Source organism: Ricinus communis, chromosome 2 (genome assembly GCF_019578655.1).
Source record: "Ricinus communis isolate WT05 ecotype wild-type chromosome 2, ASM1957865v1, whole genome shotgun sequence".
NCBI classification, from domain to species: domain Eukaryota; kingdom Viridiplantae; phylum Streptophyta; class Magnoliopsida; order Malpighiales; family Euphorbiaceae; genus Ricinus; species Ricinus communis.
In genome coordinates, this window is record NC_063257.1 from 31148802 (window position 1) to 31159991 (window position 11190).

An 11190-nucleotide genomic window follows, 5' to 3' on the forward strand; every position below is an offset into this window, starting at 1 on the left:
TACGGTCTTTTTTTAACTGTACTATTAGTTCCTTTTGATATTTTATTGATGTCCTTTTAGCATATCTTTATTACTGTTAAATGACTTTTTCTAGTTTTATTTTAAAAGAGAAAAATAATGGATAAATGCATATTGTTTTCATTATGTATTTGGTCTCCAATACTTATCTAGTCTTTAGAGATTCCTTTTGTAGAGTCTTCCTCTAAATACAAAACCTTTAAGAATTATCTCTTAACAAATTTTTAATTATCCTAACTTAAAATAAATAACTAATAATGGTCCATAATTACAAAAGACTAATTAATTCCACTTGCACCTTGTAAGTTTTAGCCAAACCTGTAAAAATAGCAGTTCATGCATCTTAATTCTAAGCTTTGACAACAACAGTCATATTTAAGCCCATTTGTGATTATTTATCTCTATATCTTTTTTACTAATGATATCTGAAATTGGATAATAAAGTTAAAGTGAGGTAATAAGATATATTTCTCACATATTATGTATATAAAATATATTATTAAAGCACTCAAAATACCCTATATATATACATATATATATATATATATATGAACTTATTAATATTTTTAGTATATTATGGTATATTTTTTAGGATACACATCTTCGTGTCATCAAAACACACTAATTTTTATAAAAAAACATATAATATCATTCAATTCCCGAATACTAAACATAAAAATATAAAATAAAAATGATAATTTTACTTTATTTAGTTAATTTCACAGTAATATAAGTTAAATTGTCTTCAACGCACCCCAGGGATGGGTATATTTCAGCAATCATAGATCCAAGTAGGTCCTTTTAAGAAACTTTATTTTCTTTTTAGTGATCTTCTTTTTTTAATCTATTTTTCCTCTTGGGTTATGTATGGTGTCACGTGAGTTTTGTTTTATCCCCAAACTTTATCCACGTGCAGCCTAGCTCACTTGATTCCTCCGAAGTCAAGATTGCTAGTCAGCCTTCCCTCGGATGCCAAACTCGGCAAAATGGTAGCAATTACGCAAACGGAAGTAAGCTTAAGAAAGTGGCACAAAGAGAACACAAGAGTTTAGAAAGGTAAGCTTGCATTGCTTAGTTCTCTTTCTAACTTTCTCTCTATATATTACAAATGAAGCATGGATGGGGTATTTATAGCCATGGATGGCCACCATCCCACCTCCTTAAAAGAATGTCCTAGAATACTACTTATATCCATACAAGTCTAGAATATTCTAGAATAGCCTACATATGTCTAGAATATTTTAGAGTATTCTAGTATATACAAGAATTGTCCTCTCCCTTTTAGAATGTTCTAGACGTATCTACACCCTTCTAGAATATTCTAGAAGTATCTACATCCTTCTAGATTGTTCTAGAAAGTTCTAGACTATTCTAGAGTGTTCTAGAAGGTTCTACACCTTTCTAGAGAGTTCTAGAGTATTCTAGAAAATTCTACACTAGTCCAGAGTGTTCCGGAGAATTTCGTATTACTCTAGCACTCTCGGCAAAAAATTTTGGATTTGAAGCTCTACGGTGTGACATTCTCCCCCACCTAATCTGGCAACGCCCCCGTTGCCTTCTCCTCGTAAGCTTTGATTTGCTCCTCGAATGGCCACAAATCGCGAATCGGCTCCCAACTTGCCTCACTTTCGGGAAGTCCTTTCCACTTGACAAGAAACTCTGTCATTGGAGGTTGGTTAGATTGTGGCACCTTACGATGGGAGATGATATAGTCCACCTCTTTATTATACTGAGTCCGCACATTCAAAGGAGCTCTTTTAGACTTACCTCGGCTCGGGTCATCGCGATCCTCCTTATAAGGCTTCAGCATGCTCACATGAAAGACAGGATGGATCTTGATGCCTTATGGAAGTTCTACCTTGTACGCTACCTTACCCACATGTTTGATAACGGGGAAAGGTCCATCGTACCTTCTTTTGAGTCCCCAATGAAGTCCGTCGACTCTGCCATGTAAGTATAGCTTGACAAGTACCTTGTCCCCTTCTTTGAACTCCATTGGTCTCCTCTTCTTGTCCGCCCACTTCTTCATTCGCTTGGATGCCTTTTCCAAGTAGGCTCGAGCAACGTCGGCTTGCTCCCTCCATTCCTTCACAAGCTTGAAGGCGGGTGGACTTCGGCTTGACCAATCCATGGCAAGAGTGCTCGGTGTGTAGGGTTGTTGGCCCGTAACTATCTCGAATGAACTCTTGCCTGTAGACTCGCTTCTCTGCAAGTTGTACGAGAATTTGGCAACATCAAGCAACTTAGCCCAATCTCGTTGGTTGGCACTCATATAGTGCCTCAAATATAGTTCTAAGAGTGCATTGATCCTCTCGGTTTGCCCATTGGTTTGGGGGTGCATGCTTGTAGAGAACCTGAGGTCGGTACCTAGCAACTTGAACAACTCTGTCCAAAAATGACCCGTGAAGCGAGTATCTCGATCGCTTACTATCGACCTTGGCACACCCTAATACTTCACCACATGCTTCATGAAAAGACGGGCAGCTTCTTCTGCGGTGACGGCCTTTGCAGCGGGAATAAAGATGCCATATTTCGAGAATCGATCCACCACCACGAAGATCCATGCACAACCTTCGGATAAAGGAAGCTCCACGATAAAATCCATAGAGACACTTTTCCATGGTCTCCCGGGAATAGGAAGTGGCTCTAGCAAACCACTCGGGGTTTGTTGCTCCATCTTGTCTTGTTGGCACACAAGACAAGTCCTCACGTAGGCCTCCACATCTTCCCTCATGCGAGGCCAATAGTAGGTATTCTCCACAAGCGCCATCGTGCATTGTATGCCTGGATGACCCGCCCACTTGCTATCATGGCACTCTTTGATTATCTCCTTCCTAAGATTGTCATGGAGCGGCACGTATAGCCTCCTTCTTTTGGTGTAAAGCAAGTTTCCTTCTAGCCAAAATCTTCGAGTCTTGCCTTCTCGAACAAGAGTAAGGAAGTTCTTTGCCATAGAATCATGCTTTAGCCCCTCCTTGATGTGCTCCACCAAGTTGCATGTAGGGCGGCTTATATCGGCAAGCTCCCTCTTTCTGCTTAGTGCATCGGCAACAAGGTTTGTTTTACCTTACTTGTACTCTATGACGTAGTCGAATTCTGCAAGATAGTCTTGCCACCTAGCTTGCTTCGGTGTGAGCTTCTTTTGCGTTTGAAAGTGGCTAGTGGCAATATTGTCGGTCTTGACAATAAACTTGCTTCCAAGCAAGTAGTGCGTCCACGTTCGCAAGCAATGGACTATAGCGGTCGTCTCTTTCTCTTGCACCGTATACTTCTTTTCGGTATCATTCAGCTTCCTGCTTTCGAAGGCTATTGGATGCCCCTCTTGCATAACTACTCCACCAATAGCAAAGTCGAAAGCATCTGTGTGGATTTCGAATGCCTTCGTATGGTCAGGAAGTGCTAAGACCGGCTCCTCCATGATGGCCTTCTTTAGCCCTTCAAAGGCTTGTTGGCACTTCGTAGACCAATCCTAAGTACGACCTTTCTTTAATAGATCCGTCAAAGGAGTGGCAATGGAAGAATAGCCCTTGATGAACCTCCAATAATAGTTCACCAAACCAAGGAAAGATCTCAACTCGGTCATATTGGTTGGCGGCTCCCAATCTTAGATGGCCTTCACCTTAGAACCATCCATCCGTAGTTTTCCATCACCAACGATATGCCCAAGGAATGCCACCTCTCGTTGGGCAAAGGAGCATTTCTCATTCTTGACGTAGAGCTCGTGGTCCCGCAAGGCTTTGAACACTAACCTTAGATGCTCTATGTGCTCCTCTAAAGTATTGTTATAAACAACAATATCGTCGAGATAAACAACGACAAACTGATCAAGGTAAGGAGCAATTACCTTATTCATAAGTGTGCAGAATGTGGCCGGTGCATTTGTAAGGCCAAAGGGCATGACAAGGAACTCGTAGGAACCATATCTCGTCATGCATGTTGTCTTTGGCTCATGTCCCTCGTAAATGCGCACTTGATAGTACCCAGACCGCAAATCCAACTTGGTAAACCACTTAGCACCACCAAGTTGATCGAAGATGCCGGCAATGTTAGGAATGGGGTACTTATTTTTTACTGTGATCTTGTTTAGCGCATGGTAGTCTATGCACAACCGAAGAGAACCGTCATGCTTCTTCTGAAACAAGACCGGCGCACCATATGAAGCTTTGGATGGCCTTATATAGCCTGCATCAAGTAGCTCCTTGAGTTGCCTCCTTAGTTCCTCTAGCACCGGAGGCGCCATTCGATAGGGTACAAAGGCGGGTGGTTTGGCTCCTAGTTCTAACTCGATCTCGTGGTCCACCTCTCATCGTGGAGGAAGCTTCTTCGGCAGCTCAGGCGACATAACATCTTTGAACTCATCAAGCACACCTTGGATAGGGCTTGGAAGTGTGGCACCATCAACATGGGGACCTTCTTCCACCTTGAGGGTTGCTAGGAAGGTTGGCTCCTTCCTTTTTACCCCTTTAGAGAGTTGTATGGCTGATACCATCATATCTTGGCTTAGCTCCCTCTTTATTGGCACCACACAAGGTTGGCCATTCTCCATTATACACATGGTGTTGGCGTAGGAAACTAAGAATGCCTTTACCATGTCGAGGAAGTCCATGCCAAGATAGAATCGTTGATCATCAATAGGAGCAATGGTGATATCGACCTTACCTTGCCATTGGCCTATACGGATATTGGTCCCTCTCGCTCTGCCAATGATAGGTAGCCTCTCAGCATTCACACTCTTGATGAAGCCCTTTTTCCTTTTTATAAGGCAGCCCTATAGAGTCGACCACCTCCTTCGCCATGTACACCGTATCAGCCCCGGTATCCACCATGGCTTGGATGCTTTTGCCTCCGATGTTAGTCTCCACGTACATCCGATCACGAGGCTTCTGCTCTACTTTAGTTTGGATGGCATTGAGGAGTCGAAGGGAAGCAATTCTTCGTTCTTCTTCTTGTTTCTCCTCTTCAGTGATTACTAAAGCTCCAAGCTTCCCACGCTTTAGACACTCGTAAGCATGATGAGGTCCGTCGCAGATGAAGCAAGCAAGCTTTTTCGGAGAAGAACTACGCTTGTCTTCCTTCTTCCACTTGCCTTTATCCTTATACAAAGCCTTACCATCCTTGGTAGAAGATTTTCCTCTATCTCCACCACCTTTGTCACTTTCTTCGTACTTCTTTACCTTTGGCTTGAATGAGTCCTTCTTCTTCAACTCTATTAAGGACTCGGAAACCGCCATTGCAGTGGCAAGGTCTTGCACACCTCACCTCTCTAGCTCTAATTGAGCCCACCGAGACAAAACATCGATGAAGGCATGGAATGCTTCTTTCTCTCCCAAATCGGGAATCTCCAACATCAATTCGAAGAATTCTTTCACATATTCCCGAATTTAGCCATCTCTATGTTGGAGTCGTTGAAGCTTTGACCTTGCCTCTTTCTCGGCATTGTCGGGATAAAATTGCTTCTTAAGCTCCCGCACAAAATCATCCCATGTATTAATGGTGCAAAGGCCCTTTTTCACATCCTCGCACCTGCGTCTCCACCATACGGTAGCAATATTGCTTAAGTAAAGAGTTACGGACGTTACCTTAGTGGCATCGTCCACTATGCCCACTGCATCGAAGTATCCCTCCAAGTTCCACAAGAAGTTGTCGATCTCCCTTGAACTCCTAGCCCCACCGTAGGCCTTTGGTTTAGGAGCATCGACTTTATGCACCGTTGTTACTTACGCTCCCCCACTATTCGCCAACGCGGCCTTGCACAAGTTAAGCTCCACCTCGAGCTTATCGACCTTCTCCAAGCATTGGGCAAGCAACTTCTTAAGAGCCTCATTGTCCCTCGATAAATTGTCGGCGAGAACATTTAAGGCACCTTGCATCTCCCCGCGAAGCTCCCCATCATCCTCCTTGGACTCTAGCTTCTCGAGAAGGTCCATGTCTTCGATTTTATCACACCAATCGGACATCGCAGTCTCCACCTTGACTAGCCTTTCCTCCATCGCGCCAATCACGTAGCAAGACTTATCCCTACAGCCCTTTCCGCTATCCTTTCCTCATTCCCTTGGAGTGGGAGGAGCTGTAGAAGTGGATTGCTCACTAACTTTGGCCATAATCTCGTGCAAGAATTCCCCAAAGAACTCAACCGCGCTCTAATGCCAACTAGGCTTTGATACGAACTTGGCTCTGATACCAACTGTCACGTGAGTTTTGTTTTATCCCCAAACTTTGCTCACGTGTGGCCTAGCTCACTTGATTTTCCCGAAGTCAAGATTGCTAGTCAGCCTTCCCTCGGATGCCAAACTCGGCAAAATGGCAGCAATTACGCAAACAGAAGTAAGCTTAAGAAAGTGGCACAAAGATAGCATAAGAGTTTAGAAAGGTAAGCTTGTATTGCTTAGTTCTCTTTCTAACTTTCTCTCTATATATTACAAATGAAGTATGGAGGGGGTATTTATAGGCATTGATGGCCACCATCCCACCTCCTTAAAAGAATGTCCTAGAATACTACTTATATCCATACAAGTCTAGAATATTCTAGAATAGCCTACATATGTCTAGAATATTCTAGAGTATTCTAGTATATACAAGAATTGTCCCCTCCCTTCTAGAATGTTCTAGAAGTATCTACACCCTTCTAGAATATTCTAGAAGTATCTATATCCTTCTAGATTGTTCTAGAAAGTTCTAGACTATTCTAGAGTGTTCTAGAAGGTTCTACACCTTTCTAGAGAGTTCTAGAGTATTCTAGAGAATTCTACACTAGTCCAGAGTGTTCCGAAGAATTCCGCATTACTCTAGCACTCTCGGCAAAAAATTTTAGATTTGAAGTTCTACGGTGTGACAATGGGGAAGCACTTTTTTTGCTAAAAGAACAAATTCTTCATCAAATGACGGCTTTGGATAACGACGCCTATTTTTGGCTTCAATATAGGCAGGCCCTTATTGGGAGTTCCTTTTTGGTCGAAAAAGGAGAATTCAGCGGGCAAGAATAGAAATTATTTTAACTCAAAGAACAAAATTCGAAGAGTTAAACAATTTAGTACATGACTCTCCCTTCGATATCTTTTAGGTATAAATTTAGTATCTTTTTTAATAGAATTCTAAATAAATAAAAGGATATAAAATAAAAACTAAATTCACAATAATATATATTAAAAATTATATAATTTATGTATTTTTTAAATATATTTTTAATATTTTTTGACGAGATTTTGAAAATAAATATTAAATAAAAAAATTTGAAAAAAGTTATAAAAGATTCTGACTATAAAATATTTTTTTTTAGGAAAAAGTAGTGCCCCCATGAAAATTTTTTTCAAATTAAAATTGGACATGTTTGGTCCAAATATATAATTCTTTTCAAAAAAATTTCAAAAATGACATATTGAAATAATAAATAGCTCTTATTCCGGCCTCAACAATACTTACCTCCACCACTCTCGTTGCTTTGACCACCACCACTTAACTATCATTATCAAAGAAAATATGCAATAGTTAAATACCGATAGCAATACTTTGATATTTTAATTCTTTTTATTTAAAATATAAATAGTTATTTTTAATTTAAATAACTTAATTTAATTTTAAAAATTAATAATTTTTTTGTATTTATTTTTATTTTAAAAGTATGTATTTCACTCTTATTTCAATCTAAAATAGATTAATTTGATTCGAACATGTAAATATTTACATTGAAATATTTATAAATCCAAAAAATACCTAAATGCAGTAAAACTGGACTTTATTGCAATTAAACAATACTACAACCGTGATTTCCTTTTCAAAATAAAAAGTTATAATATCCATTGACATTCCCAACCTTTTTTTAAAAAAAAAATATTTGAATTTTATTTATTTTTTTAAAATTAATTTTTAGAAAAAAATATAATAGATTATATTTTTTTGTAATTTTTTTTAAAAAAACTCAGTTTACATTTATAAATAAACATGTTATATGACTTGTTATTACTCCAGCTCATATATTTGGTGTAACCTTAAAATTTGAGTCGAGCAACGCTGTTATTCATAGGAGAAAAGCAGTAGAAGTGTCTTCAGCAATAAAAAAAATTTAAGACTTGATAAATCGGTCAATCTGGATGATCTATTAACAAGATTTTCAAAGGCTGATTCGATCTTCAGAGTTCCTACAGAGATAGTTCAAAAGCATTGGACGGGGTTGTCCAGCCACTAACTCTAATAATTAAATTAATAATTTGTGAAAGATGTGACTTATACTATAATAAGTATGTAAATTAGCATGTACCTATCAATAATGTATCAACGTTCCTTATATACATTGAAGGTCTCCTCGTCCTATTAGAAGAAAAATTATGTGAATGTAGGTCATTCTAATTGTATTAGGACTTGCCCTCTTATTACCAAAGTCCTAAATCGGGACAGACTCATTAACTAGAGTCTGATCATGACATGTTCTCTAAGACTCCTAGTTGTAATGGAATGTGAGCTTGGTCAACCCCGTCTTTCTTGGTCATGACAAGATGACTTATGGTGTTTGGTTATTATTAGTCCCCCTCTTGTCTAAGAGTATTTATACTTAGTATTTTATGTTTACTCATACTCGGCTAACTCTGCCATGTAACAAGCTTGGCTTTTTAATGGACTAGATCAAAGAATGCTTCACTTATGCTTGATTAGGTCTTTACAAGAGGTAAGCTTGGTCGGACAAATTGAATTTCAAACATCTGAGGACAATGCCCCCTAACATTTCGTACATTGCGCCGATCATTATAAACACGCTTTTGTTGTTGCCTTGTGTGCCAATATTTATGGAATGTTTCTTCTCTGATGCTTGAAGGCATTTTTGGTATTCCAATTTTTATAAATTTTTTCTTTTTCCCTTGTCAAACACTTTCTGCCATTTTTTTACAAAAAAACTTCTTATAGCATTTCTTATTTCTGCCTCCGAAGCACATTTGGATTCGAAATCTGACACCGGTGGCGGTACCGGCTTTCGGACCCCGGTATTTTCCGGACACGTAGAAGTTCAAATTTCGGCTCGGAGACTTTGAAAATTATTTTGAAATTATTAGAAAATATTTGGTTTATTTATTTATTAGTTATAATTAATTAATTAATTAGTAACCTGATTTTAGAATTATTGTAGATTAATTTCAGAAGGAGTTAATATTCTGTTATGTAAATTTAAGCTGTGATTAATTGAATTAAATGTGTGGAATATTGTGTAATTTTATTGGAAACACTATTATTATTTTTTACCGGATTGTTATTATTTAAATTGTGATTTGGATTGTATTGAGGAATCAGAAAAATAATATAGTTTTGGTGGCCCGACTCCCGTTAAATAAATGTGGAATATTTGAAGTGTTTCTAGCAGATTGTGGACCCGATAGGGAGTAAATGTCCATAATTTAGGGAGATTTTACCAAATTTTCGGTAGAATTTCCAAGTCGAAATTTCTTAGGCAGTCTAATCTAGGAGTCTAGACCTAAGAAAAATTAAAAATATTGTTTTAATTGAGTTATTTTTGTGAATAGATAATCCGTTCGTCTAGCCAGCTCCACCTAAGACGTAGGAGCAGACTGCGGAACATGGCAGAACTATGAGTTAAAGTCATATAATCATCTATACAAGTACCTTGCCGAATTTTTATATAGCAATTTCGATTAATTATTTATATTATTATCGTATTTATATATATTTATTTGTCATATTGGATATTTTTGGAAATTCTTATTAATTTTTATTCTATATTTAATTTATTTATTTATAGATTTAAACTATTTATTTATTATTTATCCAATTAATTGCTTTATAAATTTTAGATTTGTTATTTATTATTCATCTAAATAATTATTTTATGGAATTAATTATCTATTTATTATTTATCTAAATAATTAAATTTATGACTGCAATTATGTGATGTTCAATATTATTTAATACGTTATTGATTAATAGTTAAGTTACTTGCTATTTATATATCATTTTTCGCAATATCGATATTATGATTTCATATTGACTCGAGATGAGGCGGCAGTAGAACATGCCACCTTATGGGTAGCATTAGGATTATGTTTGCACTGGTATTAATCAGAGACAAGTAGTAAAAGAATATTTTTAGGATTTGCCCTAGTCGAGTATAACTCTCTAGGCTGTGAGAATTTGATTGCCGGAGGAAAGGTCCCTGGTAGAGCGTTGCTCTCTAGGCACCGACTTTATTAGAAATCAAGTGACCAGACTGGATTTAAAGACCCTGGTTGAGCTTCGCTTTTTGGGCGCTAGCCCTATTGGAATAAGAGAGCCGAAAGGCTGCTAGTATTGGGGTTATAATTCTGCTGAAGTGATCGTCCTTTATGAGTTAAAAATTAATTATTTTAAATTATGATATGACACTTACTTATTAGTTTGTGATATACCACATTATTTTATCAACCATTGCACATGGATATTTATGGTTGTTTTACTACAGATATATGATTTTAACTCACTCCCGAGACTGACCGTCTCAATTCTAAATTTTTCAGGTGACAGCTAGGTTTTTCTCGACATCTTTTGCAACCCGACTTCCCTTCTCCCTTCAGGCTTATTGTAATTAAATGTTACTTTTGTATTTTTAAGTTATTTGAAATTCTAGATTCTCCATAGTGGTGTAAGTGATATCTTATATTTAATTTAGTCCGGTAAAAATTATGGGGTATTACTAGAAATCTAGCTGGATGATTAATTTAACCATGTATAGATTTGTGAGTGAAATATTGATTTGTTTTAAGAGTATATAATGAGGTATGCATTTATTTGGATCTTTGGCTAATTAAGCTTGTTACGAATTTTGATAGCCTTAAGTCTATCCATTTCCTAGAGCTGGTCACGGGCCCACAAATCGCATAGTGACAGATGACTAGGATCGCTTCTCCTAATTTTTCCACCGTTGGATGAGTGCCACCTTATTAATGAGGAGCCTTCAGACCTTGAGCTTGCGCAAGCTCAGGTTGAGCCTGCTCTCAGCTCCTTCGAGCTAAACCCAAGCTCAGCCTAAGGCAACGCGAGATCAAGCCTCGGGCTGAGGCCAACAGGTCGGTTCAACCCCAATTTTTTCAGTTTTAATTGTTTTTAAAGTTTTTTTGGGCAAACTCATTCTTTCTTCCTCTGGACCATTAGCCAGCTAAAAGTTTTCTACTAAATTTTAATTAATCCAGATACATT